This window comes from Protopterus annectens, chromosome 9.part0 (assembly GCF_019279795.1).
Source record: "Protopterus annectens isolate FY-2018-M chromosome 9.part0, PAN1.0, whole genome shotgun sequence".
Taxonomy (NCBI): domain Eukaryota; kingdom Metazoa; phylum Chordata; order Ceratodontiformes; family Protopteridae; genus Protopterus; species Protopterus annectens.
The window spans coordinates 1,018,071,083-1,018,098,892 of NC_056743.1; the positions used below are offsets into that span (position 1 = coordinate 1,018,071,083).

At 43.2% G+C, this 27,810-nt stretch overlaps 1 protein-coding gene across 1 annotated transcript in view; it reads left to right on the forward strand.

Annotated features, from left to right (window-relative positions):
- The window catches only part of FMNL3 (formin like 3), a 1,635,345-nt gene that overhangs the window by 295,657 nt on the left and 1,311,878 nt on the right, over nucleotides 1-27,810 (forward strand). The window lies entirely within an intron of this gene.

Sequence of the window (27,810 nt, forward strand, 5' to 3'; positions counted from 1 at the left end):
GGTGCATAAAACTGAGGGTAGATTGTCTTTTGTATTCAAGTGGAAGAGAAAGTGGGGAAAATGAATGATTCAAGGAGTAAGAATAGCCCCGTTGTATACCCCTTCTATGAAGTCAAGTGAGTAGTGCTAGGCACCAGGCTGTGAGTGTGTAAAAGATGTTGAATAAAAGCGGGACCTCTGCTTCTTGCAGTCGCTTATAGCTAGAATGTAGGAAAATTGCGGAGCTTATATCTAAATAGGCTCTGTCTTGCAACCATTTTCTGCTTGTAGCAGATTATCCCATACCTGATGTGCAAGGGTTGAAGGGATCCTTTGATCTATGGCATAGAAATGACAGCAACACAGGTAACTGTCCATGTCTCAGTTACTGGGGAACTGGGGAGGATGTGATGTGAAGGAGTAGCATCTGGACAGCTTGTTTACTCCAGGAGGGAAGAAAAAAGAATTTGGGCTGTGATTTTAGTACTTTGAGTGATGGGTGTTGTCTGTGATTTGAAAAACAGATTGGTATCATACATTTGCCATTAGAGAGCAATTCTGGAAATGACTGACATTACGTGTGATAATACAAGTGATGTGAGCAGCTCCTGTCATTTAAACTATTCCAGAAAAATGTTCTGCATGCAAAGCTATGTATATGAGATTTGCTATTTTTTTTTTTTTGGCTGAAGGAGTCTCTCCTCTTGGGGGATAGTACTGGAGACACTAGGGGATAGTACTGGAGACACTAGGGGATAGTACTGGAGACACTAGGGGATAGTACTGGAGACACTAAGAGATGAGTAGGAGCAGTAAGCAAATGGTCAGTTGGAGGGCATGCAGTGAGGTGGTGGTGGGGGCAAAAAAAAGGCATAATCAGTTCTGTTCTTGGTCTACAGTTGACTGTTTCATTAGTTGATGGCATCATGTGTACTGATCCTGTTTGACCACCACTGGTGCAGCATCTGATAGGTTAAAGGAGCTTTGGGGGTTGTTTGGTCTTTGCCACAGTCCAAAAAAAGTCCAGCACAGCATCCTTCCCCCACTACAAGCCACCTGCTCTGTGTGTGTGTGTGTGTGTGTGTGTGTGTGTGTGTGTGTGTGTGTGTGTGTGTGTGTGTATGCAATGCTTTGTTACAAGTTCCTCACTAAACCTGTGCATATATTATCTAAGAAGGATTTCGTTTCAATGCTTTACATGTCTTATTCCCTTGGTACATCTCTGTTAAGGCCTGCATGAAATGTGTAACTTCAGATTTGACTGTACTCTGGAAGGAAGCAGGACTGGCTGCAGGTGTTAAGACTGTTCAGCGCACAAACCTGTTTCAAGATGCTAAACCCTGCCATAAAGTCAAATAGTGTACTGCTGTAGTAGAATATTCTGCCGTTCCTCAGAAGATTCTGGTCATACTTATTGGCCCCAAGTTACTTCAGAGTCCTAGAGTTTGAACTATGAAGTAAGTTTTTTATTTCTTAAATACCTTTCATCATCTCCTCCCTTCTTGGTTTTCTAAATGCTTCTAAAGTCTCTTTATATCAGGCTGTGTCTTATTTGGGCATTTGATCTTTCAGGAATCATTACTTCTTTTGTGGCAAATCCACTTAAAAATGAACATTTAGTGTTAGATCTGTTTAGTTTCCTTTCTTGATACTCAAGAATGTTCCAGCTGTAGAAAAGTTAATGCTGGCACAAACAAAATGCACTTCAGAACTGTTTGATGATGGCGGCATTGCAGAGATTATAATAAAGGTGCTCATCTTCCTTTACCAAATCTTCCTCATCTGAGATTTCTGGTCCTTTATTTGAGAAACATGATATTCACAAGCAGCGAGAAATATCGGAGATAACATTCTCGTCAGCAGAAAAATGGGGAAAAAATCAGACTAAAGGAGTAAAAAAAAAAAAAAAAAAAAAAGTTACTGAGCCTCCTTTTCAGGTTATAGAGACTCCTTAAAAGACCTGTGCCTATTTACTAACCTGCGTCTTACTCCTTCCTGGGTTTATTTTAGCCTTTCTTCTTTCAATCCAGCAGAGTCCACTTCTGCGAAAACTGATTATAATAAACGGTCAGTTACCATTAAGAAATTGGAGGTACAATTTCTTTGCTCTGTATAAGATGCCCTTTTTGTTTTTTCTTGGTACTTCTGCGTATACACCAAACTCGCGAATGCTTGTTCCAGAGTGCGTCAGTTCAGCAGTTGCAAGCTCCATCAGCATCTGCTTTCCTGGTGTTGATTTCCTGAATGTCTGCTTTTCTGAAGTTTAACTAGTGATGGCGCAGTAATCTGCCAGGTTCTGTAGTGCAGACTACAGTAGTCTCCATTCCATTTACCTTCTTCCTGTAAGCGTAAGCCCTCTTGCCTTAACGACCTCGGTCTCTTTCCCTTGTTAGATGTTTTTGTAATACAGATAGGCCTTTCTTTTCCTCCTGCATTCCAGGAGAAATTGAAAAGGTTTACAGGCCTGAGTGTCTCTTGCATTTACAAAGCCCAAGAAAAGCTTCCAGAAAATGAAACCTCTGGAGACTTTGCAGAAGAAATATACAGATGTGAAGTTGTTCTATCTCGCCTTCATTCTTACTGATGGGTTCAGAGCCAATCCTCGGCTCCGACTTGGCCAAATGCGAAAGCTCAAGGTCTTCAACCAGCTCATGGGCCTATTCCCTATCCCATGATGCACTGGTTATTCTCTCAGATCTCATTTGCTGCTGCAACAGATCAGGTCATTCACCAGCTCTGGCCAGTGAAAATTGCTTTTTTTTTCTATAAGTATTTTACATTTTGTAAAATTTTACATAAGTTTGACTATATTAATATAGTTGTCATGAAGAGTGCCTTTTGCACTTAGTTTTTCCAGTGTGTGTTTTTCTTGTTCTTCGTAGCCTGTTTGATGGCCTTGTTGTACCCCTATCCCCTTATATCTAGTTAAGTTTTCATAATGGTGATGTTCTTCGTCTCACATTGCTGCAGTCATAACCTGTGGGTAGTCCGCTGTCCTCGGTCGGCCCGAATACCAATGAGTTAGGCTGGCGTCGGTCATGGGCGCCCGGAGCTGATGTCAGTACGTAGTAGTACTTAAGCGCATGACCGACGCCATATCCTCAGTCTTTCTTGCCGCGTGGTCCGAAGCAGAAGCAGCGTTTGCAAGTGCCATTCGGCGTTCTGAAATTTTCAGTTTTCGAGTTTCAGACCGAAGACCAGTTGGGCTAAGTACCCCGTTGGGGAAAATTTTTGTCTTTTCTTGCCTCAGTTAATCCGGATGTCAGAAAAAGTTAATAATTGTATTTCTTGTGGGAAACAGATACCTCATAGGGACTATCATTCTCTCTGTATTCCTTGCTTAGGGCCTGAACACGACGTAGTCGGTGTCGCTTTTGCGCTAGATTTAATAAGCGCACCATTAAACGCAGATTAGACTGTGCTAGGCTTGTTTTCGGTAAGCGGTGTAACTACAACATGCCGTCGGATCCTCCGACGCCCGCTACCGCAAAAAAGCGAAAAGATAAATCCTTAAGGTCTAAACCAGAGGAATCGTCCGTTGCGGACGCCGGTTCTATGGAATCTACGGTTGAATCTGTGGATCCAGCCGAAGTCTCGGCTGAATCCCAGGGGGAACCTTTACTTTTGCAGGAGTTGGCCTCTCCGGAGTTAGGTCAGGCCGAGGGTGCTTCTCAAGTTTCTGTGGTTCCTTCCTTGCAAAAGGTTATTAGGCCTTCTACTTCAGTCACTAAAGGCCCTGCTAAGGCTAGACCTGGTATTTCTGGTACGGGCCACAGCCCTGGTTCTTCGGGCTCTGATCCCAAAAAGCATATGTTGAAAATGGCAGAGGATTTGATTACCTTGATCAGGGGTTCTATGCCCCCTCCAGAGAAGAGGCCTAGGGTGGAGACAGATTTAGAGGGAATGGAACATTCCTCAGATTACTCGGAGTCCTCAGCTGAGGATATTCAGGATTTTCCTCCCTATTCTGATTCGGATGCAGAGGATTCCTGTCCTTCTGCTTCACCTCCAGAGGATTTTTCCTTTTCTGAAACCATGCATTCCATGAGGGAGCATTTCAAGTGGGAAGGTCAGGATTTTTCAGATTCTCGTAAGAGGCTTAGGGAATTTTTGTTTTTGCCACAACATAGACCTTTGGCTATTCCCCCTGTTTTAGATGTTGTTCAGGATGTTTTTTCTGAAGCTTCCCTTAATCCTGATTCTTTACCCCCTGCCCCTGTCAAGCCAGACAGGTATTACAGAGTTCCAGAGGCACATAAATATTTGTATAAGAGCCCTAGAGCTGACCCGGAAACTATTATTCAAGGGCCCAAGGGTGTCGGGGCTTCTGTGGTTAAGAATCCAGTTCCTTTGGATAAAGATTCTAGAGCGTTGGATAGGTGGGGTAAAAAAGTGTACACCTCTTCTACGTTGGCTATGAGAGCTTTAAATTGCCAATTCCATATGCTGAAGTATCAGAACTTTCTGTTAGGTCAATTAAAATCTAAGGTAGATGCTTTATCTGAGGGTATAGAGTGTAAGGAATTGCAGGACTTGGTTCATGCTTCAGATCAAATTGGTAAACATGCCTTGCAGTGTGGCTTCGATGCCCTTCAGGCTTCTTCCAGGGTAGCTGCTACTGGTTCAGTTATTCGTAGGCATGCCTGGCTTAAGGATCAAAATTTGTCAGAGCATGTTAAAGCTCGGATTTTGGATGCTCCCCTTCAATCTGAAGTTCTTTTTGGTTCCCCTGTGGAGTCAGTTTTGAAAAAGATGGAAGACAAAGCTAAGTCTATGCAGACAGTTAAGGAATTTTTGCAAGTGCAGCCCCCTAAGTTTAGCAGGAATTGGCCTGCAAGAGGATGGTCTTACCCTTCTTCAGATTTTCAGTCTAAGGGCAGGTCTAGGCGTGGTAGGGGCAGGGCTCACGCTCAGGGTTCTTTCAGACCTAGGACTTGGAGTTCTCCTGCACAATCTTCTGGTGAGGGCAGGGGTCAGCCTTTTCGTAAACAGACCCAATGACCTGTATCTCCAGCTGCCGGATCCTTCCTTTCTGGCAGCTCCTCTAGGAGGAAAGTTGGCACTTTTCAAACAAAATTGGCATTTGGTCACCCAGGACAAATGGGTGTTGGACATAATAAATCAAGGCTACAAGTTTTATTTTCACACTTTTCCCCCTTTCAAAGGCATGCCAGATGTCCCTCCTCAGCAAGGGCTGGAGGCTCAAGAACAAATTTCTTTGCTTTTACAGATGGGGGCTATCCAGGTGGTACCTCTGTCAGAAGAAGGCCTAGGGTTTTATTCTCGTCTTTTCCTAGTGCCAAAGAAAGGAAACACTTGGAGGCCAATTCTGGATTTGTCCATTCTCAATACGTACCTAGACATTCCAAAGTTCAAGATGTTAACATTACAGCAACTTCTGCCTCTGCTAGGCAAAGATCACTGGATGGTAACTCTGGATCTCCGAGGCCTATCTTCACATTCCTATCAGGCCCAGCTGCAGGAGATTCCTGCGTTTTCGGGCTGGCACTTCTCATTATCAGTTCTCTGCATTGCCCTTTGGTTTATCTACTGCGCCCAGGGTGTTCACAAAGGTTCTGTCTCCTGTAATAGCTTTCTTAAGACTGAGGGGAATACAAATTTATCCTTATCTGGACGATTGCCTGATTCTTGCTCAGGACAAAGACAAGTTACTTCAACAGCTACAGTATGTAATGGCAGTTTTAAGGTGCCTAGGGTATTCTGTGAACGAAACAAAGTCCAGTCTAGTACCCTCTCAGGACATGTGCTTTCTGGGTGTGAGACTGAATACAGCCTCTCAGATGGCTTTTCTGACCCCGGACAAACAAAGAACTCTTCATCTATACTTCCAGCAATTATCAGTACTGTCCAGGCTGACTGCAAGGACAGTCCTTCAAGCCTTGGGGTTCATGGCATCTTGCATTCTGGTACTTCCCAATGCCAAACTGCATATGCAGAAGCTACAATGGTATCTCAAAAGTGTATGGACTCAACACTGCCACGATTTGGACACTGTCATTCGATAATACCTTGCATCCAGAAGGAATTCTTGTGGTGGGCACAGGAATGTCACCTAAACAAGGGACTCTCTGTGACCCGGCCAGAGGCGAGTCAGATCTTAACGACGGATGCCTCAGACCTGGCTTGGGGAGCACACTTCAATGGGAAATGGATTCAAGACACGTGGCCTCCCAAACTACAGCATTTGCATATCAACATGAAGGAGATGTTAGCAGTCCAGTTTGCCCTGATGGCTTTCAAGGGCCTACTTCAACCAGGACAGGTATTGATACAAACAGACAACACTACAGTCATGTGGTACATCAACAAGCAGGGGGGGACCCATTCTTATCCTCTTTGCAGACAAGCTATGATATTGTGGGAGACTGCTCTGGGATTGCACATCACTCTTCAAGCACGGTTTCTGCCAGGAGCACAGAACTCCCTAGCAGATGTATTGAGCAGACAAATTGTGGATCCCCACGAGTGGAAATTGGATCCTCAGGTATTTCATCAGTTGACAGTGGCTTGGGGAACTCCAGACATAGATCTGTTCGCTTCTCCTCTAAATTTCCAACTACCAAAATTTTGCACAAAAATGTTTCACCCAAAAGCTTGGAAAGTGGATGCTCTATCTTTAGTTGGAACAACCTTCACGTCTATGCTTTTCCTCCTCTGCCTCTCCTTACCAAGGTTCTCTTGAAGGTCAGGCGGGACAAGCCCTGCATGATTTTAATAGCACCAGATTGGCCACGACAGCACTGGTATCCTCTGCTGAGGAGTTTAATTCAGGAGCCTCCTTGGCCTTTGCCACAGCTTCCTCACTTGTTGTCCCAGTCAAGCAGTCATTTGCTCAATGTCAGGGTGCAGTCCCTGCATCTAACGGCCTGGCGTATTCTGTTTTAGAGCCTGTGGGTTCTCAGCTTCCTCAGCAGGTTTTAGATGTCATCTTGGAAGCTAGGCGGCCAAGCACTAGAAAAGTTTATGCTGATAAATGGAGGAGATTTTTTCTTTGGAGCACAACAAAGGGCTTTGATGTCTCTGTACCTAATTTGAGTTTTACACTGCAGTACCTTACTGAGTTACTAGACAAGGGTTTGTCATTTTCTTCTGTGAAAGTTCATGCTGCAGCCATTTCTGCTCACTATGATTGTGACCCTCCTTTATTTTCTCACCCTTTGTTTAAGCAATTTCTTAGAGGGGCAAAAAATATAAGACCCCCACGTAGAGCTCCTACTCCTTCCTGGGATCTCAATTTTGTGTTGGAGAAGCTTACTTTGCCTCCTTTTGAACCTGCAGCTACGTCTGAATTGAAGTTTTGTCATGGAAGACTGCCTTTTTGTTGGCCATTACTTCTGCTAGAAGGGTATCTGAATTGCAGGCTCTCATGGCAGTTGAACCTTTTCTAATATTCCATAAGGATAGAGTTTCTTTGCGTACTAACCCTACTTTCATGCCAAAAGTGATTTCTAATGTGACCTTGAACCAGTCTATCCATTTGCCTACCTTTTATGCTGATCCCCAAAATAAGGGGGAAAAAATCTTGCATTCTTTGGATATACACAGGCAGTTACGTTATTATTTGAGCAGAACTAAGGAGTTCAGACAGACTCAACAGTTATTTGTTTCTTTTGCTTTGGGTTCACAAGGGAAAGCTGTTTCCAAGCAGACTATTTCAAAGTGGATTGGTAATTTTATTGCTTTTTGTTGTTCTCATCATGGGAAGGATGTTCCTGCTGGGATTAGGCCTCATTCCACTAGGGCTACTGCCACTTCTACTGCTTTTTTGAGGGGTGTAGCTACTAAGGATATTTTGGAAGCAGCTACTTGGAGTTCGGTTCATACTTTTACTAAACATTACCATCTCCCTCTCTTCTCCAAGTCCAGGGCTGGGTTTGCCACTGCAGTCTTACTGGGCATGTTAGCAGCCCCTAATGCTTTTTAGTTTACCAGCCTCCCTTTTCCTTTGCTTTGGGATTCTACCCACAGGTTATGACTGCAGCAATGTGAGACTAAGAACATAGTACAGTTTTGTACCTACCATAAATGTAGATGTTCGAGGATCCACATTGCTGCAGTCCTATTTTCCCTCCCTCCTTCCCCTCTTTGGTTTGGGGGTGTGGTTGTTGTTTGTTGTTATTGTTCCTTGGGGATAATTATTATTTTCTCCCTTTGTGGCTCTGGCCTTTTCCTTTTAAGGCCTTCTGACATCTGGGGCAAGAAAGACTGAGGATATGGCGTCGGTCATGCGCTTAAGTACTACTACGTACTGACGTCAGCTCCGGGCGCCCATGACCGATGCCAGCCTAACTCTTTGGTATTCGGGCCGACCAAGGACAGCGGACTACCCACAGGTTATGACTGCAGCAATGTGGATCCTCGAACATCTACATTTATGGTAGGTACAAAACTGTACTTTACTGTGAATTTAACAGTGTAGTGTGTTTATATCTAGCGTTTTCTTCATAGGTTAGTGTGTTTTATAGCCTGTTTAAATTAGAAGGCTAATTTCATAGTTTGTGTGTTTTGAAGTTTATTGTAGCCTGTTTAAGTGGAAGGCTAATCTTATTTCAAGCTCCTTTTTTATTAGAGAGTTTATTATAGTGTGTTGTGTGGACTTTCTCCTTTTTCACAAAATGTCACAGGATAAGGACAAGGAGAAGCAGGTTAAGCCTTCGGGCTTCAAGAAATGCCCCAAGTGCGGACAAGATGTCCATTATCGATGGACACACGGATTGTGTGTAATGTTTAGGTCGCTTAAACTTGTTCCATAGAGTTACAGGAAAGGAAGAATAAACTGATTATGAAGGGTTTAATTAAATCTTCCTTTCAGGAATCTTTAGATCAGAATAGGGCAGCTCATGCTAAACCGACTAAGTCTTCGAAAAAATCATCTGCTTCTGAATCTTTGGAACTGTGAAAATCTCCATCTTCCAGTCAGTCCAAAGCTGACGAAACTTTAACTTCAGCTCCACTGATATTGGAGCCAACAGTTGTTACTATTAGGAGCTGGTCCCCCAGTACTAGAGCCGATAGCTCCTATTCTAAAATCACTAATATTACAATCTGTGGCTTCTTTGGTTCCGTCCTCTTGGCCCTCAAGAAGCCTGTAAGATATGGATGTGGATCGTGTGGTGCAGAAGCTTCTGCAGACACCAGTGCATGCCAAGCTTTTATCAGGTCCAACCCCTCGGGCTTCAGAACCGACCATTCCTCCCCCCTCTACTCCTGTTCCTCCTCCGATCTGACTCGTTGTTTCGGAGCCAGAGTGCTCCGAAATGATGATACTGGAGCCGTCGATGCCGAGACCTGTTCCAGCACTTTTAGTACTGACCTCTCTGACTACTTTGGCTCCAACCCGAAGGGTCTGGGAGCTGACACCAGTCTGGCCTGGGGAGGATAGTCAAACTGATCTTTCGGGTCCGACTTTGACTCTCGTGGCTTCGACGCAGGTGAGTTCAGTGCCTACCTTTGGTTCGGAGCCTACAGTCTTGGTGCCGGGGAATCTGCTGGATCGTCGGATCCAGGAATTACTTTGCATCGCAGCCAGGGAGCCCTCGATAACATGAGGAGAGCATTGTCCCCAAGGACAACCATTTCATCACAACCAGCAGCCTCTCCCCCTAAAGCACCAGTGTCTACTTCATCATCATAGATTCCACAAAAGCGTAGAGACCCAGAGCCTCAGGAAGCTCCATTGGGTGATCCCTGCTCTTCCAGGACCTCATCAGAAGCTCCCACTGAGGAGGTCCCTCGGAAGAGGGCTATGCAAGACGAAGCATCTGGACTCCCCTCGGGAATCTGTCACTTCAAACATGGACTTGGATGATTCAGAAGGTTTCCCACGATCACCCGCAGAAGAGGTCTCCTTCCCAGATATCTTAGAGATTCTCAAACAGAGGGGTGATTGGGAGTCCACCAAACCTACTGATGATGACGAGTCAGTCTACCTGAACGCTTTTCTGTCTCGACCCTTGGCCTCTTGGGCGTTTCCACCTTTCGATTAACTCATGGACTTGGTTTGTCGAAAGGTTTGGGAGTCTCCAAATACAGTGGAACCTGACCCTGTGAGTCCCAATAAGTTTATTACCTCACCATAAGACAAGGTCTTTCTCACCAAGGGAGTCCCTGTTGATGCCATGGTGGTGGCGGCGGCCACTAAGGAGTTATCCAAAACTTCTACGTCAGTCCGTTCACTGAATAAAGATTTGGGAGTCATGGACAGATATGGAAAGCGCATGTATACTAAAGCGACTTTTGCTCTTGGGTTGCTGAATTATCTTATGCATTTCACTAGATTGCAAATAGATCTCCTAAAAGAGCTAGGCGATACTCTATAGGGTTCAGTAGCTGCGAGGGTTTCAGATTAAATATCCTCACAGCTTTCCACTCTCAATTCCTTGACAAACTCGTCCATGCGTTTGCTTTTGTATGTAGCTGATGGAGCGAGTAGAGCAGCAGGATTGCTCTTAGGAGGCATTCCTGGATGCGCCTATGTTCTTTTGCGGAGCCCTTTAAGTAATCATTTGTCAACACCCCCTTTGATGGCTTCTCCCTTTTTGGACCCAAAGTGAAAGAAACGCTTACCAGGTGTGGACAGGGAAGACACTGCTGTCGGAGTCCGTTTTTCCACTTTTACCAGACCCTACCCCAAAGATTAGAAAAGTGGAAATATGTGGTTCCGTAAAACTGAAGGAGCCTTTCAGGAAACACGTGGTGAAACCCCCTCCAGAGGCAGAGGAGGGGGTAATAATGGAAGACTCTGCCCACGCAGCAGAGGTGGTCCGCAGAACCAGGGTGACAGAAATCAGTTCTATAGGAAGCCCTACCAGAGGTCCACCCATCCATCTCTAGATGCAGTTGGGGGATGCTTATCTTTGTACCCAGATGCCGGACTAAAAATAAAAGACAGCTGGGTACAAGGCATCATATCCAGAGGTTGCGCTGTACCATTTTTTGCCCCACCTCCCATGTAAAGAAAATCCCAGACATTCAACCCAGTCACGGGGAACAAGCAACCATAGAAGTTCAAAGGTTGCTAAACAAAAGTCATCCAACCGGTCTCTGCAGACCAGATAGGATCCAGAACTTACTCGAGGTTCTTTTTAGTTCCAAAGTAAACAGGGGACTGCAGACCCATTTTGGATCTCAGCAGACTGAACAAATCTGTAAAAAAAAAGGCAAAGTTCCGGATGATCACGCTGCAGTCGATACTTCCTTTTCTAGGAAAAGACAATTGGATATGCTCGATAGGTCTCCAGGATGCATACAACCACATAAAAATGGCCAGATCATCCAGAGATCATCTGCGCTTTCTCTGGGGGCCAGTCATTACCAATTTCGAGCTCTGCCCTTTGGTCTCGCTACAGTCCCCAGAGTGTTCACCAAATGCAAGGGAGTAGTCACAGCTCTCCTTAGATGTTTAGGATTCCAGGTGTTTCTATACCTAGACGATTGGCTCCTAACTGCCACCACCAGCCATCAACTCATTCAAGCAAGGGACGCCGCTATGAATCTATGCTGTCAGTTGGGTATTACCATAAACTCAGAAAAGTTACCTTATCACCATCGCAGCATGCCATTTTCATAGGAGCAGACTTAGACGCCACCACAATGACCCTAAAACTTCCGCCAGAAAGAGTTTGTACTCTGACAACAGGTTCAAACTCTTCTCTCAGAACAAAAAGCCCCAGCGTCCATGGTTTTCACATTGTTTGGTACAATGGCAGCAGCCATCATTCAATTACCACTGGGTCGGATGCACATGTGCATACTACAATGGTTACTTTTCACGCAGTGGTCATTTTAAGATCTCCCAATGTCTCATCAGGTCATAATCATGAATTCTTGCATAAGGGATCTCCAGTGATGGCTAATATCTCATTGGGTAACAACGGGCTGTCCCTTTGTCCTACCAACCCCCATAGCCATAGTGACCATGGACGCTTCCCTGATGGGGGGACATTATCAGGGAAGAACAGCCCAAGGCACATGGAATCATTATGAGGCCAATCTGCATATCAATGTCCTAGAGATGAGAGCGGTTCTTTTAGCATTGCAGTCCTTTCAAGACCCTCTTCCTGAGGGGACCATTGCAATACAGACAGACAACATGTCAGTAGTCTGGTACATCAACAAACAAGGAGGAACCAAATCTTGTCCTCTGTCAAGAGGCCCTGAGAGTATGGCAGTGTGCAACCTCCACCCAGCACTTTCTGATAGCAACACACATCCGTGGGAGGTCCAACGGCATAGCAGACAAAACTGAGCAGGGCAATTCTATTGCCTCATGAGTGGTCCCTAAAGAAAGAAGTAGAGGAAAGGATATTCTGCAAATGGGGCCAGCCTTGCTGCGATCTCTTTGCCACTCCCACAAAATAAGAAAGGCAGCAGCTACTTTGCCCTAGTTCTCCCTCAGTGGGTTGCCCCAAGGGATGCACTTGTTCATGATTGGCCTACGGGTCTTCTTTATGCTTTTCTACCTTTTCCACTGATACCCAAATACAGAAAGCCAGTGCTCTGGAAAGGACAGTCATTCTAATAGCCTCCTACTGGCCTCTCCAGATTTGGTTCCCCTTTCTTCGGCCTCATCTATGGGAAGAAACCCTGGACCTGGTTCCAGACCTCCTGAGTCACTCATCATGGGCTGTTCATCCATCCCTTTAGTCCCTCAAATTGACAGCTTGGCTGCTCTACTTCCAAACATAGCCAGGTTTCAGAATCTTTCAGCTGCAGCTCAGCTTATTTTGACATCCTCTCACAAATCATCTGCCAGAACGTTGTATATCAGCAAATTGAAAAGATTCTCAGTATGGGCATTACAAAACAATATTGATCCTTATTTAGCTCCAAGATCCTCTATTTAGAATTTTTGACTAAGCTTTTCAATGAAGGGGCAGCCGCTGCTACTATTTGAGTTCAATGGCTGCAATATGTAACTTTCATCTTGGTGATGAAGGATCCAATATCATGTCACATAGACTTTCCAAGGCATTTCTCAAAGGTACTATACATTTGAGACCACCCATTAAATCTCCAGTTACTCCGTGTAACCTGAATTTTGTTCTTTCAAGAATCATCCTACCTCCTTTTGAACCAGCCTCCTCATGTGACCTAAAGTATCTCACATGGAAAAACATATTTCTAGTAGCCATTACTTCCGCTCGGAGGGTTTGAGTTACAGGCCTTGCCCATTAAACCCCCATATCTGTTGTTGTCTTTGGGCTTTTCCTGGTTAGGGGTTGCCACAGTGGAACTCCGGTCCGCTAATGATTGGCAGTAGATTTTTATGAACGCTGAGGTGCCAGCTCGAGGTTCAACCTTAAACGAAGGCATGCCCATTTACGCATGTCTTTCGAACGCCCACCAAACCACGGGGAGGACATGCAGACTCCACACACAAGGCACTCCCCGCACTCCAGCCGAGAAACGAATGGGAGAACCTCTTGCTGTGAGGTAACAAAGCTACCGCTGCACCACAGCGGTTAAACCCCCATATCTAATTTTTCATAATGATAGTTTCTCTTTGGACTAATTCCTCATTTTTACCAAAAGTATGTTCAGAAACTAGCCTAAATCCGTCCATAAAGTTGCCGGTGATCTTCCTTGAATATGGCAGTAAGGTGGAGTAAATGCTGCACAAGCTTGATGTTCACAGCTTCGATCCTATCTAGATAGGACCAAGGATTTCAGGAAAACATAACACCTCTTAATTTCTTTCACAGATTCCAAGAAAAGAGCTCCTGTTGTGAAAACCACTTTATCAAAATGGTTATTGGCTTTGTGTTTCCTTCACTTATTCTTCAGTGAATATACCCCTATAAAACAAAATAAAGGGCCACTCAGCTAGAGCTGTCTCCACCTCTTCAGCCTTCACTGCTAAATTACCAATTGATACCGTTTGTGCATCAGCCACTTGGTCAAGGCTGCATACTTTTATCACTCATTACAAAGTAGATAGGGCCTCTAGGGGCAAGGCTTCCTTTGGTTCAACTGTCCTGAAGAATATACTCCCACCCAAGAAAGATGGTGCTTGGGACACTGACCCATCAGTAAGAATGAAGGCGAGATGGAACAACTTCACATAAAGAAGTTATGTACTCACCATAACGTTCCATGTGAGTTGTTCATCTCTCCTTCATTCTTGCTTCCCACACTCCAACCCCCATCCAGTCTTCTTGAGAACTGAGATTTAAGGCATAGCATGGCTGTATGTGAGCCTTATCCACTGTTTTTCTAGAGTCTATATTACATAGTCGAAGTTCCGTAACTTCGACTGACATATGTTCGAACACATATGTCCGAAGTAATTGAAATTCGACTGTGAATAAAAAAAAAATAAAAACAAAAGAAGAGAGTATATGCAGGGGGGCAAGCCCCCTGCACCCCCCCCCCATCCCCACTCTTTAAATATACCAACTCCGAGGTCACACTACAGTGCAGTAAAGGGAAAATTTCCTTTACTGCACTGTAGCGTGACCTCGGAGTTGGTATATTTAAAAAGCGGGGGTGTGGGAGTGTAGGGGGCCTTGCCCCCCTGCATATACCCTTTTATTTATTTATTTTTTTTATGTTTTTATTCATAGTCGAAGTTCTGTTACTACGGACATATGTCTGTCTAAGTTACGGAACTTCGACTATGTAATATAGCCCCTTTTTCTATACTATTGGTATATCGAGTGGCATATATATATATATATATATATATAAAAATGTATATATATATATATATATATATATATATATATACATATATATATGTATATATATATATATATATATATATATGTATATATATATATATATATATATATATATATATATATATATAATGTATATATGTATATATATATATATATATATATATATATATATATATATATATATATAATATGTATATAAAAGCAAACAAGATCTGAGGGAATCACTAGTGCATAATGGGATAGGGAGTAGGCCCATGAGCTAGTTGAAGACCTCAAGCTTTTGCATTTGGCTGAGTCAGAGCCGGGGATTGGCTCTGAACCCATCAGTAAGAATGAAGGCGAGATAAACAACTAGCATGGAACGTTAGGTGAGTACATAACTTTTTTCTTCTTTTGCCAGATCATCCCTTATTTGGAGATGTCCTGAAGGTAATTGAGGAGAAAGATGACCAACCAATTTGATCTCCTCCTCCATATTAAAGCTGTCAGAAGGTATGCAAGAGTGCAGGCATAAAAACTCCTTGGGTGGCTCCACTCTTGTTGAACACTTGTTGTGATATTGGTAATTACATACAAAGTACACCCTGGTACTGTGGCTGCTATTATCAGGAAGATTGTCTGAATATTTCAACCTCCCATGGAGTGTTTTTTGTGGGCAATGATACTCAAGCCTGATGTCACTATACTGATGGTGTTTTTTAAGAGAAACCATTCTTCTCAGTTTCCAGCCATCTATACCCATCGATAGAATCAAGCTCTGGTTAGACTTTTTATTCTCCTCCATACTCTGAATGTGAGTGCCAGTTTTTCATTAAGACATCTTGGCTGAGGCACATAGCCTTCCACAGACAGTATGCTTAATGAGAGAATTACGGACCAAGCTTCCACTGTGTCCACAGTTCAACATACCACTAATAAACTGGTAACATTAGTCCTGGTCTTCAAATTTTCTTAGCTGTTGGTGAACAATTTTTTTTCGGTGATTATTTTTTGATACTTGTATGCATCTGCAGTACCAATGCATGTTTAACTATTAAAATTAATGTAACGATGGTTTCAACTTGGCATCTTTCATTTCTGAATCTCTTTTTTTTATCCTTTTGTTCTCTTCCGTGTAGCAATTCATCGTCATTGAGCAGTGAAAAGTTTGAAATCTATGGTGTCTGTCATTGGGAATTTCATGTCTGTTGCCTGTAGGACTAAGAAAAGCACGACTTAACCTGACAACTAAATCTTTCCAGGGCTGCCTTAGCTCCGCATCCTTTCCCATAATTGTGATAATGTCAGGACCCACCTCCCCGCTTTCTTTAGCCTATTGTTAATTATGTTACACCGAAAACAGCCCCAGACTACCTGTGATATCTGTTGTTTTCAACCCCTGGTCCCCCCTCAAGCTTTCTTAGCTTCTCTGGATCCTAAGGATGCATACCTTCATATCCCCATACACCCCCTTTACAGAAAATGTTTGCATTTCTCGGTGGTTCTTTGCACTTTCAATTTACTACCTTGCCCTTTGGTCTTTCTATTGCTCCAGGGGTATTGAAGTGCCTAGCCCCAGCCATTGCATACTTAAGGCTGAAAGTAATTTATGTCTACCTGTATTTAGATGATTTGCTGTTTCTGGCAAGCAGCCTAGACACCTTAAACCAACATTTGAACGCAGCCATTCTCTTTTTGTAGGCTGTGGGTTTCACAAATCTCAAAAAGTCTGGTCTCACACCAAGTCAGGATCTTGTATTCCTGGGGTGCAGGTTTTGCACTGATTTGATGATGTTTTTTCTTCCTGTGGGGAATGCAACCTATCTCAGGGTGTTCATAGAGGCTCTTTTGCCTTTTCCTGCCATCACGGCCAGGGTGTTTTAGACTGCTGGGGTTTATGGCCTCCACTATTCCCATGCTGCCCTTTGCAAAGCTATACATGAGAAAGTTCCGGTGGTTTCTCAAGACAGTTTGGTCCCAACATGCTCGTCCTTTAAATATCACGATTCTCCTTCCCTGCTTGAAAGCAGAGTTAGGTTGGTGGGTGTAGCAACTCATTCAGAACCCTGGCCTTCCTCTACACGTTCCTCAACCAACTGAGTAACTCTTCAGATACCTCAGACTTTGGGTGGGGAACAACCTTTGCTTCCAGGAAAGTTCAGGGCTTTTGGTCCCTTTCTGAAAGGAGGGAACATATCAACATAGAGGAGATGAGAGCTTTACGTCTAGCCTTACAGACCTGTCACACACTTCCTACAGACCTTTAACACACTATTGCTGCTAGGACCACCTACAGATCTTCACAGACAATACCACAATCCTTAGGATTTTGTGCCCCCTGCTTGTTTATATACCCATCTCCTCTGTCATTTGGCCATCAAGGCTTTGGAATTGGCTGCCTTATAGAAGGTAACTCTGCATGTGGTGTACCTTCCTTCAGCTCATAACTCTGTGGCAGATGCACTAAGCAGGTCCATGACAGTCTCCTGAGTGGATGCTCCACATAGATGTGTTCCTGGACCTAGTTCACTGATTGGGTACTGCAGAACTGGACTTATTTGCCTCCCCTATGAACAGACAACCTCCTCGCTTCTGTGCCAGGGTCCTTCATCCTCAAGTGTGGAAAGTGAGCGCACTCTCATTCTCATGGAAGGGGAAGTTTCTCTGCATTTTCCCCTTCCCCTTAATTCAGAAATTGCTGTTAAATTCTACAGGACAAACCAAAAATCTTGTTAGCGACTCCCTTTTGGTCATGACAGCACTGGTTCCCTCCTCTTCTGGAGTTAACGAAGGGTCATCACTATGTTACCTCATTGACTGAACCTACTCAGGAAAAGGGATCATTGAGTGATTCATCCACATTTGCTAACTCTACAGCTGACCCTGTGAGTGATCAACTTTTGATCTCTTTCAGGCACCTATTCTCTAAGGATGTGCGAAGGGTTTTGCAGGAGGCCAGAAAAATCTTATGTTTCCAAGTGGAGAAGATTTTCCGTTTGGTGCCAGAAAAGTAAAGTGGATCCCTTTGGTGCAGACATTCTACTAGTGTTTTCCTACCTATGTGTGTTACTCAACAGTAACCTTTCTTACTCTTCAGTTAAAGTCCATTGTACTGCCTTGTCTGCTTGCTTGCCTTTGACCCCTCCACTAGTTTCTGGACTAGACATTAAGCTGTTTATAAAGGGGTGTCCTACACTTAAGACCCTGCCAGGAGACCAATTCCTCCTCCCTGGGATCTCAGTTACATACTGGAAAAATTTGCCCAGGCCCGTTTTGAACCAGCAGCTTCTGCTTCCTTAAAGCTTTGCACATGGAAAACTGCGCTTCTGGTAGCCTTAACCTCTGCCAGAAGGGTTTCTGAAATTCATGCATTAATGGCTTTGCCTCCTTTTCTGGTCTTCCACAAGGACATGGTATCCTTGAGAACTAACCCTTCCTACATGCCAAGAGTGGTGAACGAATTGTCACTTAATCAATCTGTCCAATTGCCTACCTTCTTTCCTTCACCTCAGTCCTGTAGTGAGAGGATTTTACACACCTTAGACATGCATAGACAACTCGGATTTTATCTTGACAAAAAGTCCATCAGGAAGTCTGACCAACTTTTTGTGCCATTTCATCCCAGGGCTGTGGGCTTGTCTGTGTCCAAACTATAGCCACATGGATTTATAATGCTATCATGTTTTGCTATGAATTCCATGTAAAGTCCTTATCAGCAAGTGTTAAGGCACATTCCCCTAGGTCAGTTGCATCCTCAGAGGGCTTCTTCAAGGACGTATATACTCATTCAATCTTGGAAGCAGCCACCTGGTCATCTGTTCACACCTTCACGAAACATTACAAACTGAACACTTTAAAGATCCAGAGCAGGACTTGCTAGGGCAATTCTGCATGGATTCCTGGAAAATTCTTCCTCTTAGCCCTTCTTTATCCTCCTCTCTGGGTTCTCTTTCAGCTGTGTCACTGTCCCATATGTAAAGAATACTGCAGCATTAAATAGGAGGACATATAATACTTGAGTAAAATCTTTCCATAACCATAGATGTCCTCCTGTTCTATGTTGCAATATTCTATTCCCTCCTGTCTTCCCCCTACAACTTGCTCTTTCCTAAGATGATCCACTTAGGCTTCCTGGGGTTTTCCTCATGGGGCTTTCTTATTCTGAAGATGGTATGTACAGACATCCCTTTTATGGCTGATGTTGTCTGGGCCTGCGTGCAACATCCACGTACAGGCAGTGGCTCTAAGCTCTTGTATACAGGCCGGAAGTTGGGTCATTTGGGCGGAATACAACCCATATGTAAAGAATACTGCAACACAGAAAAGAAGGACATCTATAGTTATGGTAAGATTTTACACAAGTACTTTTTTTTTTTTCTCATCTTGCAGGCATTGTAGGACATCTTTCCACCAATGGTCCATCCAGTCCAATAGAGATGTGGTTTGGTATTTAAGTAGAGGGTGGAACACATTGCAATCCTTTTTTGGAGGCCATAAGATCATGCGAATAGTCCTTAATTACTAAAACTTTTCTTGTTGCCTCCCCTCATACCCAGGGCAAGCCAGTTCTCTTGCGGACAGGCTCAGCCATTGCCCGTTGATGCTTCATCAGTGGTCTTGGCCAGTTAGTAGCACAAAGCTCTTTCTTTTACATGGGGGGGGGGGCTTATTACAGTTTTTGTGTCTGACTACAAATGCTGCATCTTTTCTCTTACTCCTCCTTTGGAAGATGCACTTTGTCCACAAGTAAACCCCTGGTTTCCTTTACAGCTTCCCTTCATTCCTTTTATCTCAAAATGTTCTTCATGATTCGCTATTGTAGTATTGACTCTTGGGATTCCTGCCTGCAGAAGTCTGACAGCTAGCTCAAGTACAAGAGCTTTTCCTTTCCCCTCTAGGCCTGGAGTACTGTCTCCCATGCTGACTTTAGGACATGTGAAGTATAAAGTGAACTTCAACGGCACCATCTTTAGCTGTTTTGTGCCATAATTCTGTGAAAATCTAGAGTACTCTGGTTGTTTTCTGAACTGTGAGGTCAGTCTGAATCCACAATTTGCAGACAAGCACCCTGTTGGGGAATTTTCTTATTTTTGCCTTACTGTATTTTTCCTTACTTGTATTGTAGATGTTTGGGACTAAAGTTAACAGTTGTGTTAGGGATGTGTAGCACTTCCACATTTTTCCCCCTGAGCCCAGAGAATATGCGTTATCATCCCCAGTATGTTTTATTCATTGGGAGGGCCATTAGACATGGGATGTTATCCCTTTAAAAATGATTTTTCACAGAAAATCTGTTTCTGGTCTTGGTCAGCCATGGGATCCTCTAGTTCATCCTCCAACTATCCCAGAAAAAGAAATCTTCAGAGAAACTCCTGAAGACATTACAAGAGGTTGAAAATACCACAATAATACCTTCTTGGATTAAGGATTCCAGTGTTAGTGAAATGCTTTTGTGCCCTCGTCATATGCAGTGCTTTTTTTTTTTTGCAAGGCCTCTGGTGTGACCCCTCTGAAGGGCACTACTCCAACTTCCAGCAAATCCTCACAAGTTGAAATTGCTATGCCACTGAACAGATCTTTGGTCCCTTTATAAACTTATGGGTTCAACATATGCATTCTCTTTAGCACTGAGTAGGGCAGCATCCTTATGTTTTGTACAGGAAGAAGTCAAGGGAGAGTAGATTGAGACCTTAGATGTACACCTATGTGCAGAGGCCACCAAGGCAGACCACACAACCAAACACAGGCCCTAGACACCATAGCCCAACTGGTCGTTGGTCAACTTGTCCCAGCCAGTGCTTACTGGACTTCTGCCCCCAGCCTCCATCTATGCCCCCAGTTAGGCTGAGTTCAAAATGGCTTGGGATTTTATGGAATTCTTGAAGTCCAACTAGCCAGTCTCTGAAGACCCTTCCATGTCTGGAGAGTACCCTCTGTTAAAATGCAAAGGGATTTTTCTCCCCAGGTTGACTCTGATAACCAGGCTTCAGAGTTAGATGAGTGGCTTATGTAAATCAAATGTCTTCAGCCTCCTAAGTACGATCAGACACTGAGAATACCCCTTCCTCAGCCTCATTACCTGAAGATGTCTCATTTGCTGATACCCCTTACGGTATAAAGAAGACTTTCAAATAGGAAGATAAGTTCTCTCAGGCTCAGATCAAGTGCAGACATTTTCTTGACCCGCTAGAATCAAACTTTATGACCATCTTTCCGTTTTTTTTCCTGTATATAAAAAAAAAAAAAAAAAAAAAAATAGAAAACCTTTTATTCAACAACCACACCAGATGCAAACATAGTGTGAAGTACAAATTAACTTAGACATCCTGGACAGAAAAGCAGACGGAGTAAAGGATACGGGCATTAGAGGGGAAATACTTGACCTTCATGAAATTTGGCTGTGATGCACTCTGTGCATCTTCCAAGGCAGCGGCTGTGAAATCTGTAGTTGGGAGGTATGCCTAACTGAGGACTCATCCCCTTCCAGAGCACATGAAAGCAGAACTCCTGGATGCCCCTCTGGTTAAGGAGCTTTTCTTTGGAATCCCTGTGGAGAAAGGTGTTCAAGAAGCTGGAGGAGAATGAGAAGTGTGCATCTTGTCAAAGGTCTTTTTCATTTTCTAGCACCAGGATGCACCAGAAATTTCCGTAACAAACACTGGTCCTTCTGCCATAAACAAGAGATGACAACTGCCACAAAAATGAATGGCCACAATAGAAATAACTATCAAGGGGCCATGACAGTTAGAGAGCAGCTGTGATTTAGAACTGTAATTCCATCACCAAAAATCCCACTCCAACTGTTGCCTTTGCCTCCTTCACCTCCTTTCCTACCTCAGTCAAAACTGGGAGGCAGACTAGCCTTTTTTTGCAGAGCAACGAGAGGCCCTTGCTTAGGACAAGAGGGTTCTTCAGATTATAAAGAGAGTACACAGTGAAATTTTAAAAAGTAATCAAAATTCTTCATACAAAATAACTGAAATTTCGTTCAGCCTATTAAATCAAGACAACACTTCAGCAATCTATGCAGTGTTAAATTGAACAATTGACTTTATATGTAAAATAAATGAAATGGAAAAACAAATGTACTAGCTTGTTTTCCCATTTGTAATTGAATATGCACTCATACCCCCTACTCAGTATGGAATATTAATAAAGGTGTTTATACATTGCCATTTTTATTTCCCCTCTTACTATCTTTTAAATCAGTCAGCAGGGAAATATCTAGGAACTGTCTGTATTCCTGTGGCAGTTGTAAGGAAAAAAGTGCTAAAGATCTGGAAGGTATTGTTTAAAAGTATTTTAAAAAGTGTGTGGATCTGGAAGGTGTTGTTTGAAAGTATTTTAAAAGAAGTGTGTTATGTACTAGCATTTTCGAAGAAAGCTGTGGTGGCTGTTATTACTCAAAAAGGGTGAAGACCCTTCATAATAAGCTTCACATGGGTCCATTTTAAATTGTAAACTATTGTTATCGTTTGTCTGTTGTAGCTAAGAGAATTCGACTGTTACTAGATTTGATTGCCACCCCAAAACCACACTGATCTGTAGCTAACAGACAACATTAATGGAACAGCCGTAGTCCAGGAGGGATGTAAAACGTAGGAAAATGCTACTATTGTTGATGTATCCTGATGCAGAGAAAACTTAGATATAGTTAGCTGTAGTTTTTATGAGAAGGGAATGGAAGTGTTTGCATTCCCTGATAGAATAATACAAGCATCACTGTATGTACAAGCATCACTGTATGTACGCAAGAGTTAATTGAGAGGATATATGAAGGGTCGAAGGCAAGTATTAAGGTGGAAGTGTTCCTCTCCAACAAACTGTGTTAGAACAGAGGAACCAGACAGGGGTGTCCTCTTTCCCTTTATTTGCTTTATATTTCGAACTATTGTCAGAGAATAGCAGGCGCTCAAATACCGAATATAACTAGTGAGATACCAAAGAAAAGTTAGCTGTATTTTATATTTTGTACCCGATAAATTCAGAAAAGGGAACATTTTGAGACAATGTCAGTTCTTTATTGGGTATAAAAATTTAATTATGAAAAAGGCTGTAGAGGTAAACGGTGTACCCACATATGAACTGGTTTATCAATGTCACATTTGTAGGGACATGATACAATGAAGTATTAGATGTGTAGATTAAAATGGATTCTGTTATGGAAGACAGAGATATGGAGGATGAGACCATACCTGTCAACTGTACAGATTTTTACAGAATTTCCAGATTTTTGCATTATATTTTTGGCTTGTTACACATAAAATTGGGGTTTTCTAGATTTCATACCCTTCAGAAAATTCATGCTAATGCAAAACCTGTTTTTCTAGCAACTTTCCAAGTTTGTAAGAGCAATATTTAAAAATTGTCCCAATTTTTGGGCCTTTGTCCCCCTGTTATTTGTCGCTTTGTCCAGATTTCTTGCTCTGAGGTTGAGGGCTATGGAAGAGACTAAACAAAAAAATGATACAAAAACACTGGAAGCTCTTGTTTATGGATATTGATGGCAAGATATAAGCAGTGAAAATGTTTAGTCCCTTTAGTTTTATATGCAGGTGAGGCATATAGTTATCAACCAGAGTATTAGTGGTCAGTAATAGAGTTGAAGGAATTTGTATAGGATGGGATGAGGCCAAGAGTTAAGTGGGATATATTGATTTTTCCTATAGAACAAGATGGTTTAAGATCATCTGAATTGAAGGGATACTTCAGAGCTTTAAAGTTAAAGCTCCTGTACATAGTACAAACAGAAGGTTATAAATTAGATAGGGATGATGAAACTTGAAGTGGGGGGGGGTGAGAAATAGGATTTTGGATGCACGTCCTTAAAGAGAATAACCACTATTTAGAATACTGTATGTATAAAGTAGCATTGCAAAGTACTAAACCAACACTGGAAAGGAAGTTTTACCAATGGGGATTGATTGCAAGTAGTGATATTGAAAAATAGGCAAAAGTGGGCTAGAATTTACTAGAGAAAATTAACGAAAACCAATTTATTGGGTGCAAGTAAATAGAAAGGGAAAGATGGTAGACTGGGATGAGGCCAAGCAGAACTTCAGGCTGCAGGTTAGAGACTGCCTCCCTGTTAGGGACTGACAGTGTGGGCAAAGAAAAAGAGATAGGGGAAGGCTAACTGAAAGACCAGTGATTTAGTTATGTCTAGAAAAGGAGCTTAAAAGAGATAATGGGTAGGTCATATAAAACACGAGAACTGTAAGAATCAGTCAGAAAACGTTAGAAAAGATTGGGAGGTGAGACTGGAAAGGCAGATGTTTTTCGTGTTTCACTGTTGCAGTCATTACATTTGGGTAATCTGCTGGCAGGTTGCCCTCAGTCGGCCTGAATTCCAAAGTCTTGAGTCCTGCATCGGTTGCTGTCTCCTCTTCCATGACGTCAGGTCATCAGGGGTATAAAACATGCAGCTGACACCATTTTCTTCAGTCTTCCTTGCTGTGCGGTGCCCAAAGCAGAAGCATTTAGCAAGTGGTGGTTGGCCGACTACTGAAATGTTCGAGTTTGAGTTTCAGAACCGAAGTCTTCACTAAACCTAAGTACCCCGTTGGGGGAACTTTTTTGTTGCTTTTTACCGATGTCAGAAAAAGTTAATAATTGTATTTGTGGAAAGCAAATACCTCATAAGGATTTCCATCTATACTGTATTCCTTGCTTAGGCCCTGATCACAATGTGCCTGGCTGTCGGTTTTGTACTAGATTTAACCAATGCACTATTAAGTGTCGGTATATTTTTGCATCAAAGTATTTTGGAAACAGATTTAACTACCCAGAAATGTCATTGGATAGTAATCAGACTACTGGAGCACATAAAAAAACACAAAGAAAAGGACAGAGAAAGACAGTCGAGATCCAAAACTGACGACGAAGCTTCTCCTAAGCCAGTCGCTGGTTCACCGGTACTCAGGTGCTTTCACAGCCCCTGATACCCAGTACCTTCGAGTCGCAGGCCTCTATCGACACCCATGTAGAGTCCGGCATGCCGCAAGATGCTCAAGGTATTGGACCGACGGATGTATCTCTCTTGGATGGGTCTGGAGCTGCCGAGCAGACACCAGCTTCTGAGGGTGTATTCAGACCTCAACATTTGTATATCAAACCGACAAAAGCTGCAAAACCTAAGACAAAGGCAACTTCTAAAACTAAAAAAATGACGTATGAGCCACGTGCACAGGCCTCTATGCCTAAAAAACAGATTATCAAAATGGCTGAAGACCTTATTACCTTGATCAGGGATACCCATCCCCCTCCTGATAAGAGGCCTAGACAAGACACTGATTATGAATCTTCAATTCAGGTTTCTATTTCTTCTGATCAGGAATTATCTATACCTCCCTATGAGGATTCTGATGCTGAGGAGTCTATTCCATTTGCATCTCCTCCTGAGGATTATTCATTTGGAGAAACCTTGCATACTTTGAGGGAGCATTTTCACTGGGAGAGTCAAGACTTCTCAGAATCAAAGAGGCTCAGGGATTTCCTTCTTCCCCAGCACAGGCCTTTAGCCATTCCCCCTGTTTTAGACATAGTGGATGATGTGTTTTCGGAGTCCAGTTTGACCCCTGACTCATTACCTCCGGCTCCTAGTAAGCCTGACATGATACTATAGGGTCCCTGACTCTCATAAATTTTTATTTAGAAACCCTGCTGCTGATCCTGAAACTATTTCACAGGGTCTAAAGGGAGTTAAGGCCTCAGCAGCAAAAAATCCTACCCCCTCTGACAGAGATTCAAGGGCACTGGACAGATGGGGAAAAAAGGTTTCTACATCTGCAACCTTGGCAATCAGGGCCTTAAACTGTCAATTTCATATGCTTAAGTACCAACAACATGTTATGGGATTGCTGAAACAGAAAATGATGATGGTTTCAGAATGTGCAGAAAATAAAGAATTGCAGGAATTGGTGCATGCAGCTAAACAAGTTGGAAAGCATACTTAGCAATGTGGTTTTGATTCCTTAGAGGACTCCTGCAGGGCCGCAGTTACTGGATCTGTGATTAGGAGGCATGCCTGGTTAAAGGAACAAAATGTACCTGATCATGTTAAAGCTAAATTGCTAGATGCACCTTTACAGCATGATTCTCTGTTTGGTATTAAGACAGCAGAGGTTTTAAAGAAAATGGAAGGTAAAGCGAAGTCTATGCAAACTGTTAGACTTCTTACAAGTGCAGCCACCAAGATTCAGCAGACACTGGCCTACAAAAAACTAGGCCTTTCCTGTGTCAGACAGAGCTCAAAGGGGCAAATCTAGATGCCCTAAAGGTTCCAGATACCAGACGCAAGATTCATACATGTCAAAGCAATGGGGCGTTTCCACCTCCAAATCTGGAGGAGATAAAGCCAAACCTATAGAAAGCAATCCCAATGACTTCCCTCTGCCTACACCAAGCACTTATCTTTTGGCAGCACCTATAGGGAGAAAACTAGCACTTTTTGCTCATAATTGGCAGTTAATAACCCAGGACAAGTGGGTACTAAACATCGTATCACAGTGATACAGATTTAATTTCCACACTGTGCCAATGCAAATGGTTGGCCAGATATGCCAAAAAATCAATGGGCAGAGGCACAGAAACAGGTTATGTCCTTCATGGATATGGGGGCCATTCAGACAGTACCAGAACAGGAAAAAGGACAAGGTTTTTACTCTACTGTTCTTGGTACCCAGAAAGGAGAAGGCCTGGCGGCCAATACTGGATTTATCGATTTTGAACACATACCTGGACATTTCAAAATGCTGACTTTGCAGCAGCTTCTACCCATGCTGGGCAAGAATGCTTGGCTGGTGACTTTAGACCTAAAAGAGGAATACCTGCATGTCCCAATAAGACAATCGTGCAGAAGATACCTCAGATTCAAGGCTGGCTTAGTGCATTACCAATTCTCTGCACTGCCCTTTGGTTTATCTACTGCGCCCAGGGTCTTTACAAAGTGCCTGGCACCAGTAATTGCATTTTGCAGACAAAGAAGTATACAAATATATCCTTAATTGGACGACTGTCTCATTCAAGCAGAGAACAAGGACATTCTTCTTCGACATCTGGCGTTTGTGAAAAGGCTTCTAACATGCCTAGGGTACACAATAAACGAAAATAAATCACAACTGGTACCCTCTCAAAAGATAACATTCCTGGGTGCAAGCTTGAATACAACTGCCCTCATGCCAGACAAACAAAGGCAACTGACTACTTGCTTTGAATTGATGGCAACAAAAACCCAGTCTTCTGCAAGACGGTTTCTGCAGGCTCTGGGCTTCATGGCATCCTGCATACTACTGATTCCATATGCAAGACTGCATATGAGGAAACTTCAGTGGTACCTAAAAAGTTTATGGTGTCAACATTCTCACACTCTGGAAACAATGATTCCTCTCATTCCCTGCCTGCAACAGGAGCTTCTATGGTGGGCAAAGGTATGTCACCAAAACATGGGACGGCCATTCACTCTACCCCCTGCCAGCCAAACCATCACAACAGATGCATCAGATTATGCCTGGGGGCCCACATGGCAGGAAGCATTCAGGGCATATGGTCACCAAAACAAATGCATCTGCATATCAACCAGAAAGAGATGCTAGATGTTCAAAATGCCCTAACAGCCTTCAAGGGCTTACTCCATCCAGGGCAACTACTGATAAAGACTGACAACACCACAGTCATGTGGTATATAAACAAGCAAAGGGGCACACACTCATACCCTCTCTGCAGAGTAGCCATGACACTGGAGCACAGCTTTGACCTACCAAATACACCTTCAAGCACAATTCCTTCCAGGAAAACAAAACACTCTTGCAGACGATTTAAGCAGAAACCTTATGGACCTTCATGAGTGGAAACTAAATCCACAAGTCTTCAGCATAATAACAGAGAAATGGGGGAGCCCAGACATAGATCCATTTGCCTCTCCTCAAGTCCTTGTGTAGAATCTTTTCAATTGATAATTTTATCACAGACAAGCATGGAAAGTGGACGCCCTATCCTTCAGTTGGAAAAACCTCTCAGTTTACGCCTTTCCTCCTGTACCTGTTCTCCCCAAGGTCCTCCTAAAAGTCAGACAAGAGAAACCAAAGATGATACTAATTGCCCCGGACTGGCCCCACCAATACTGGTACCCAATCCTAAGGAACTTGTCTCA